Source organism: Coptis chinensis, chromosome 3 (assembly GCF_015680905.1).
Source record: "Coptis chinensis isolate HL-2020 chromosome 3, ASM1568090v1, whole genome shotgun sequence".
Lineage (NCBI taxonomy): Eukaryota > Viridiplantae > Streptophyta > Magnoliopsida > Ranunculales > Ranunculaceae > Coptis > Coptis chinensis.
The window spans coordinates 24,056,441-24,064,811 of record NC_141458.1 but is presented as its reverse complement, the minus strand read 5'-3'; the positions used below and the strand labels follow the sequence as shown (position 1 = coordinate 24,064,811).

The window sequence follows — 8,371 nt, the reverse complement described above, 5'->3', positions numbered from 1 at the left end:
GTCTGTCCTCACCTATCCCTCTTTCTCTCCCTCTCTCTCCTTCCTTCCTTCCCTCTCTCTCTCCCTCTCAACCAAACCCTAACTCTCTCTCTCTCCCCACCCACAAACCCATATCTCCCTCTCTCTTCTCCCCCCTCCGCTCACGCCCCCACTGCTTAGCAGTTATCTAGTTTAATTTCAGTAAGACTCTTAAAACAAAAACGTAGCTAGTCCAATTGTCCAAATGCCCCTTGTCCAGTATTCCACCGTGTCTCTTACCTTGTTAGCAATTCGCCGAATTATTCGCGAATCGAATTTTTGAAGGGCAAAACATATAATACTTCCGAATGTTTGAAAGATTCGCAATAATTCGTGATTTTTTGCCTTGAAATGAATAATACGGATTTTGCCGAATTTTTCAAAAATTCAGCTAAAAAATTCGGCTCCAAAAAAACAATGAAAATTTGGTTACGTTTTTGTTATTTTCTATGTACTTTATGTCCTCACTCTTACTTTAAGTTTCTCACTCTTACATTTTTAGTGAAAAATTAATCCAAAAGCTTTGCCTTTATACTTTTTGGACAATATTTAAATTGTCATGTCATGGTGTGTGTATTTTGAAATTTGAACGTTAATTTCAATCAAAGAACAAATAAATGAAGGTACCTATGTGGAATTGTGGACCATTCAATTGGTTTCAATGTTTTTGTAGCTAAATTGTTTTATATATGTTTGTTATGTTGTAAAGAATGACAACTATTATTAATATTTACTAACATAATATCACTTAATTTTTACTTCCGAATTTTTACAACCAAACGTTTAAAACGGGTATTAATTAAACACCGCATAATTGCCATATTGTGATTTTTTGACCGAATATTTGACCGTACCGTTTTTTTAATCACCGAATACTTCTCGAATTATTCCCGTACCGAATATTTGCCCTATCCCGAATTGCTAACAATGGACTCTCAAAAACAGCTTGGGCTTGCGCTTGGGCAACCCGCGGGTCTAATAATTTCCCTCCCAAAATTTCCCCATTTCCCGCTAAAATTAGTGGAAAGATGAAAACCTAGTTTATCTTTAACTTTACAGCCAACCTCTCTTTTTCTCTCTCTCTCTGTGCAGAAACTTTGAAGCAGAGAAGACTCTCCCTCATAAGCAGTAACAACGATGCAGCGAACATTAAACACCACTGATTCAAATCGGGTATAACTTCATGTAATTAATACACTTTGTTTCCAATTTCTGTAAATTGAGTGAAACCCTAACCCTAGGTTGGTTATGATTTTTGTAGGGTATGGATACATCAAGCCCAGCTGTTTTTGTTAACGCGGAGTTGTTGTCAAAGTACGTTGGGAAAAAAGTTCGCGCGGTGGTTCAGGTTTTGCGGACTGAAGGTGGGAATATCATTGGGAATTCTACAGATGAAATGCAGTTAGTTATAAAAGGTCATTTGCCACCTCAGCTAACTACTTTTGTTGAGGTGATTGGTATAGCTGAAAGTAACCAGTCCATTCGTGCTGAGATAGTCACCAATTTTGGTGATACATTTGGTATGATACTCTTATATTTACACATGCTTTTTTATTGCATTTACTTGGAGAGTAGTTTCGATAGCGCTCATAGAAAATAAATAAATGAATAAATTGTTACCTAGACCTTGGACCAAACCTCCCTAGGCTTGAATAGTATGCCAGTGGACACGTATTTACAATGGAATAAGTTATTTGGATTTCATTGCTATGTTTAGTATGAAGCTAAATATTGAAGATCGAACGTTCAGTATTTATATTGAGTGAAGGTGTGGTAGAAATATTTCAAAACTACAATTTTAAACCTTGAGGTGGAAGGTAGTTTGAGAGTTTTTAGACTCTAGATGAGAATCATTGAAATGGAGAAAGTTGTGACTGACGGGATGTTGAGACTTGAGAGACAAAAAGTGTGATTCCTTTCAAGTAAAGTAGTCTTGCCAAACCTAAGTTGCAACCATTAGGCAGTGATTTTTATTCTTTTGGGGTGTGGGGCTGAGAAATTGAAAATAATTAGTGTATGAGTTAGGGACGTGCTCTAATTAGGTAATAGCCTCAAGGTTTGCTTCTCAATGAACAAAAGTTTAAGCTTCCTATTATACCCGTGAGGCTTAAGCATTGATGTATTTTGGAAGGCTTGAGGCGTGGTGTCTTTTAAACGTTGGTGACATCTCTTCGTATAAATCTTACTCTTATGTCTTGGCATGGAGTTGGTCAAATTTTGGTAATTAGGTTGTGGCTGCTGAATTTTGGCTGAGTTTGCCTCCTCTTTGATAGTAAAGTCTGTAGTGGGATTTCACTAGCAAAGACACAACTGAAGTCGTTAAAGCACTTCTTCAATTTCTATTGTGCCCAACAAACTTTGATCTAGAAATTATTTTCTGCATCAAGTATCTTGTCATCCTTATTAGTTAAGACATAATCTTTTTTAGCCATTCACAATCCTTTTAAAACAATATTTTTATGATAGTCCTGAAAAGGAATTAAAAGGGCTGTGAATGTCTTATTGCCATTTAGCTTGATAATGCTGCGAGAGTTGAGACAGAGTCATCAAGTGGACTTATTAGATTGGGGTTCCCTACAGTCCAACGACATCCATGTTTGCTTTTTTCGTGTTTGAGTAATGATCTTATTGCAAAATAGAAAATTTCAACAACTTAGTGACTGCAAATCTCATTTTGGCGGTAAAAAGAATGAAAACATGATAAAATGCAATTTAGGCCATTGTCTGACAGCTGAGGCTTAGATATGCCGGAGATGGCATTTCAGTAAAAAATTGTGTTTCAAAAGGCTTACAGCTTACCCATTTTTAATATATATATATATTCATAGTTAACATTTCTTGTTTATTAAACTTATGTTGCTCTTGGTACCCTGCTAATGAATGTTCTATTCCTTTCAACAGATGCCTTATCTTACAATCAGCGTATGCCAACTTCATAAATGGGGATCAAAAAGTTTGTTTCTGTAGATGTAATGTTGGGGTAATTTCAAGATTGAAGTGTAATGAAGACTAATTTTAAATGCACTAGCTCCCACCTTATGGCTACGCTTAGGCGGTATATAAAAATAGACTGAGGCAGGACTCTAAAACTCAATCCTTATAAATTATCTCTGGAGACAATGTTTTAATTTAAGCCTCATATCTGCACCATGTTATTTGCAATGAGAAACTTATTTAGTTACTCTGTTTAATACCCATTTTACTTAATTTATCTTGTGGATTTTGTTTATCCCATTCAGGACATAATATATGGCCTGCTATTCTATACCCCACTTAATCTGTGGATTTTGAATGATGTTTGTTTCACAAAGATGTACCGTTTAACCGAGTTACCCAGCTTATTCATGTAATACCTCTAGGCTCTAGCTGTTATAAAGGGCGGGTGTAGCTGGCAAGTCTGACTGGAAATAGTATGTTCCAACCTGGCTATTAGTAATTTAGTATGTTTCAACCCTAGCACACAGTTGATCTGGATAACTGGTTTTATTTTAAGGATTATATTGACATACCCCCCTCTACCACTAGTTGCAATTAGGATTACCCCTATTATAATTGAAATTAGGATTACTCTCCTAACTTGACAGTCAAAATGAGTCAACCAACAGTAGGAGTCAACTAACAGTGGCTGTCAGTTGACTAGTCAAGAATCGTGAATTGTCCTAAGTACTCTTTTTCTGTAGAAATTATGAAATTTGTCATAGATACTATTCAAAGCCCACAACTCAAAGCCCACATTGTTCAAAGCCCACAACTCGAAATCACAGACCTAGCCGTGAGTAACTTCGTCTTCCTCCTCCAATTAAAATTTTAAAAAACGATTTTTGCTAAGATTGTTCTGCAATCCCAAGACTCTTACGGAGGGAATAAAAGAAGTTACCTACCAACAGACGGTACCATCTCTTACAGACCAGCCGAGGCTTCCGGTGTTCAACCCGTGGAACTCTGATCAAGCAGGCAATTGCAATGTCATCAGGTAGACCAGGGGAGGAGTGGAGATTGGCTTCGACTTCTATCATCACGCCCTGCCCTGTGCTTGGAGGGATGAATTGATGGTTTTATGTCTGGCTGAAGGCAAAGTTTCGTTCCAGGGACAAATCTTTTTGCCCCAGCAACTGTTTTCAGGCCTCCATCCTCTCTACAGAAACATGCAGTTGTATCTACCTGAAGGTTGTCTTTTGTTTCAGAAAAGCAGCATTTGACATGACAAACATTGTAGGATACCAATTCATCTTATAAAATTAAATCCACAACGGCGTTTTGCATAGCTAACTTGTTTCCTTAGACATATAATTATCCATATCAGAGTTTCTAACTTTTCTTCAAAGTTCGATAATAAGCTTAAATGTTAGAAGGTAAAAAGATATAGGAAAAGCAAAACAGAAGCCAGAAAGTACTTAGACAATGAGACCCAATCAGGACAATCAGACCAGCAGTGCAGTAGAATATCCAAGTAGACAGAAACAGTAAATTATGCTTGTTTCTGAAACTTTTCTAACTTTTATCTCAATCATCACAACAAGATAGGCAATGCATTATCCTAACAGTGTGGAAGCCTTTAACTACACAACACCCTCTTCAAGCTCCATCATCAATAGTTACACCTAATTAGAGATTTAGAGGTAATTAAACTTCTAGGAAAGCCATAAAAACATAACAAGCAGATCAAAGACTGTCCAATGAATGAAACAACATATACAAACCATAAACAAAATCAAAGTAGAACAAATCGTTTTTTAAAATTTTAATTGGAGGAAGAAGACGAAGTTACTCACGGCTAGGTCTGCGATTTCAGAGAAGGGTTTTGACTCCAATGTGTCTAATTTTGAGTTGTGGGCTTTGAACAATGTGGGCTTTGAGTTATGGGCTTTGAACAGTGTCTATGGCAAATTTCGTAATTTCTACATAAAAAGGGTATTTAGGACAATTCACGATCCTTGACTAATCAACTGACGGCCACTGTTGGTTGACTCCTTTTGACTGTCAAGTTGGGGGAGGTAATCCTAATTTCAATTATAATGGGGGGTAATCCTAATTGCAACTAGTGGTGGGGGGTATGTCAATATAACCTTTAGCAGAATATTATTTTATAAACAATCAAGGTTTTGTAGTATAGGGTATATAGAGATGTCCAAACGGGTACCTGGCCCGAACCTTAATTTTTTGAGTTTTGAACAGGTATCGGGTTATTTAAACCCGGTTGGTTTTCAAATGAAATGGATTTGGAGTCGGTATTTTGTTGAGAAGTGTGACCAAACCCTATCCTAATCCTATATTTCGGGTACCCATCGGGTTTGGGTTTAGGTTTCGGGTAGGATAAGGCCCGGTATAAATGAATAAAGATGATAATAAGCAGAAAATTTAGTTGAAATATATATCTATATTTTATTCTTTTTTCGGTTATCCACCAATCTTTCAAACAAAATAAAATTTCTAATGAATTTGAAAGTAATTATTACGTATATTCGGACATAATTATTTGATATGATTTAAAAATAGATGGACTCGAAATGAACTATAGACACATGATCACGTGCAATTACTGAAAAAATTGGAAATTTTGATATAATTTTTTTCATAATCCAATATATTAAATAACTCATCATTGTAAACATGAATGAGATCATAATCCAAATATTTATCTAACTCATTCTTTTATATGAGATTAGTAGTATGCAATTAAAACCGGATTAATTTGGGGTTTGATTTCTCTTTCGGGTTTTTTAGCCTTTTTAACGGATTTAGGGCTAAATTATCAGGTCGGTCTGGGTTTATAGAGTGTGACCAAACCCTACCTTATGTATTTTGGTTTGGGTTCGGGCTCGGGTTTTATCGGGTTCGAACAGAATTCGGTGCAGATATTTTATTCGGGTTTTGGGCCGGTTTCGGGTGCAGAATTCACTTTCTTTGGTCAAATTGTCTGAAGTTGTGAATATGAAGTTTCACTGACCTACTAATAGGAGTCGCGTTCAAATGACATAATGTGAATTCCTGGAAGGCTGGAAGAACAGCAATCCTTGTACGTGTTTCAAAATTTTGGATGCTGCCAGATAGCTCTCTGGCCCCATTTTTTTTTCATCAGTTTATTGTTTACTCATTAAAACTAAGTTAATTTTGGATTTTACGGGAACAGGGATAACATAGGAAACAAGTACAAGTGTACAAGTCTTCCAAGTAGGTTATTTAATTGACAGGAAGTCTTTTTTCATAAAAGGTTAATTAGAACTAATTTAAGGATTGTGAATGATAGATCCAGTATACTTAGTATATCAATTTACTTAATTAGATAGCTAGATGCTTAATTTCCAAATAATGTAAGAAAACCATGTTGGAACTTGGAAGTGGTACCAGTTTTTGTCAATTAATATGGTCTTAGGGCATCACCAATGAGACCTTTATATGGCCTTCTATTTTCATATTTAATGGAACAATGGGAAAATGGGCATCCAATGCAGTCTGTATATGCCCCTCTATATTTAGCATCTTCTAAAATTGTCTCTATTTCTATCACATTTATAGAGGGCCGGTCCATTTTGCGAGGTAAATAAAAATACGTCCATAAATATTTCAAAGGATAAAAGCCCAAGTAGTAGTTGGCATAAGGCTCTTAGAATAGAAGACATCCGTGTTCGAATCCCCGCTTTAAGTTACAAAAAGCTGGAATCGAGAAAGAAATAAAAACTTGTTCTTACTAAGAGTCAAACCCGACCTACCAAAATTTCAAGATTATTTAGTCCCAAACCTGTTTAAGTTACAAAATTTTGGAATCCTAAAAATAAAAACCTTGCTCTTACTAAGAGTCAAACTTGAGACCTATCATTTTCAAGATTATTTAGTCCCAAATTTTGCGAGAGAAAGTGTCCATTGTTAACCAAATTGCTCAATATCTTTGAATTTTAACTTTGATTATAAAGCTCGTTGTAAAACACATTATTTAGATATCCTTTATACGGGCTTTTCCTTCAAACTAACCTTCAAAATGGTGGCGTGACCCTCTATTTTGAGGGCCTGCATTAGTGATCTGTCACACCCCAAATTTCAGGAAAATCTAAAATAGAGAATTTTTAGGGATATAAATATCTCAATCGCCACCCTATTCAATCATCGTAAACTTCGAGGGATGAAACAAAACCCTAATAACCTATTTTTTTTTCAAAATTAACTCCAAAAGATAAAACCACTTACATTCCACTCATTAAATACACATATGATAATTTATTTAAATATGAGTTTTATACACTTTCCCTTTAACCCAAAGACGTGTCGTCTTAGGGTAGGATATTTTACGCCCCTCATACATGATTAACGGATCCTACCCCTCGCAGAAACAGAGTTAGACATCACAATAAAATGATTTATGTAACGTTTCCGCATTTAAAATACGATTTTCTATTTATTAATTGATTTAATTATTATTTAAAAATCAATTTGGATTGGATTTGGGATACGCGCCCGATTAAGGCAGGTCCATGGTTGGCTTGGTTTTCGGACCCAAGTATATAAATACATTGTTCTAGAGAATAGGGTTCTTGGAGAATAAAAAAATAATAAAAATGGAGGCAGAGCTAGAATTTCGTTTGCTAGAGCATGGAGCTTGACGACCTTTCGGACTCGGAGGAATTTTTGTCGAAATTTGTTCATTATTGTGAGTAGATTAGTTTTTATTTTCACGATAATTTGGCATTTCAAAGTTTTCGATTCATTTTCTCATATTATCATTTTTCCTGTCGTTGTTAGAAAATTGGTTAAACGCCTCTTTAAACTTCGGTTGAAACTCTTGAAATTTGATGTCGGACCGTTGAAAGTTTGATTAAATCACGATAAGCAATTGCGTAAGTTCTCACATAAAAATTGTTCTTCTTACGCTAATTACCTTCATCATAATCCTTCGTCGCCATCAACTTACGTCATTATGGCCGACGATCCTCCACCGAGAGAAGCCCTCCGGTTCTATCTTTTGCATTACGGGGAAGGACCTTCTTCCTGCATCAACTTGAGGACATTGTCGGTGATTTTCGTGTATCCCACCAAGCGTTTTCAGTTTGTTACCAATATATCATGGTTTGGAGCACGAAAACCGTGCAATCATCTTCGTGAACTTCAACAAGTGGCAACAACATTTCATCATCCGGCCATCTCTAAGGAACAACTCTTTGCTTATTTGTTTCCATTCACTTTTAGCGGAAAAAGCGTCAACGGCTAGCGGGACAACAATCACAATCCATAGACACATGGAATAAACTAGTTCAAGCTTTCATGCTTCGGGTTTACACTCGAAGAAAAAAAACGAAATGCTTGAGAAAATTCAATTCTTCCTCAAAATCCTCATGAATCATTTACGGAAGCATGGAGTCGT

The 8,371-nt window shown here is 36.1% G+C and overlaps 1 long non-coding RNA gene and 1 pseudogene across 2 annotated transcripts; one reads left to right on the top strand and one right to left on the bottom strand.

The window, feature by feature from the left end:
• The first annotated feature begins 975 nt into the window (after positions 1-975).
• On the top strand, positions 976-2,957 carry LOC147508745 (replication protein A 14 kDa subunit B pseudogene; annotated as a pseudogene). Its single transcript, XR_015215914.1, has 3 exons — positions 976-1,191; positions 1,280-1,538; positions 2,920-2,957. The product of XR_015215914.1 is annotated as a replication protein A 14 kDa subunit B pseudogene (transcript).
• Positions 2,958-3,672: 715 nt separating this feature from the next.
• Positions 3,673-4,849, bottom strand: LOC147508744 (uncharacterized). The gene is made up of 2 exons (XR_015216430.1): positions 4,791-4,849; positions 3,673-4,179 (listed from the first exon to the last, which is right to left on the bottom strand). It is a non-coding gene; the product is annotated as an uncharacterized LOC147508744 (long non-coding RNA).
• Between the last annotated feature and the right edge of the window lie 3,522 nt (positions 4,850-8,371).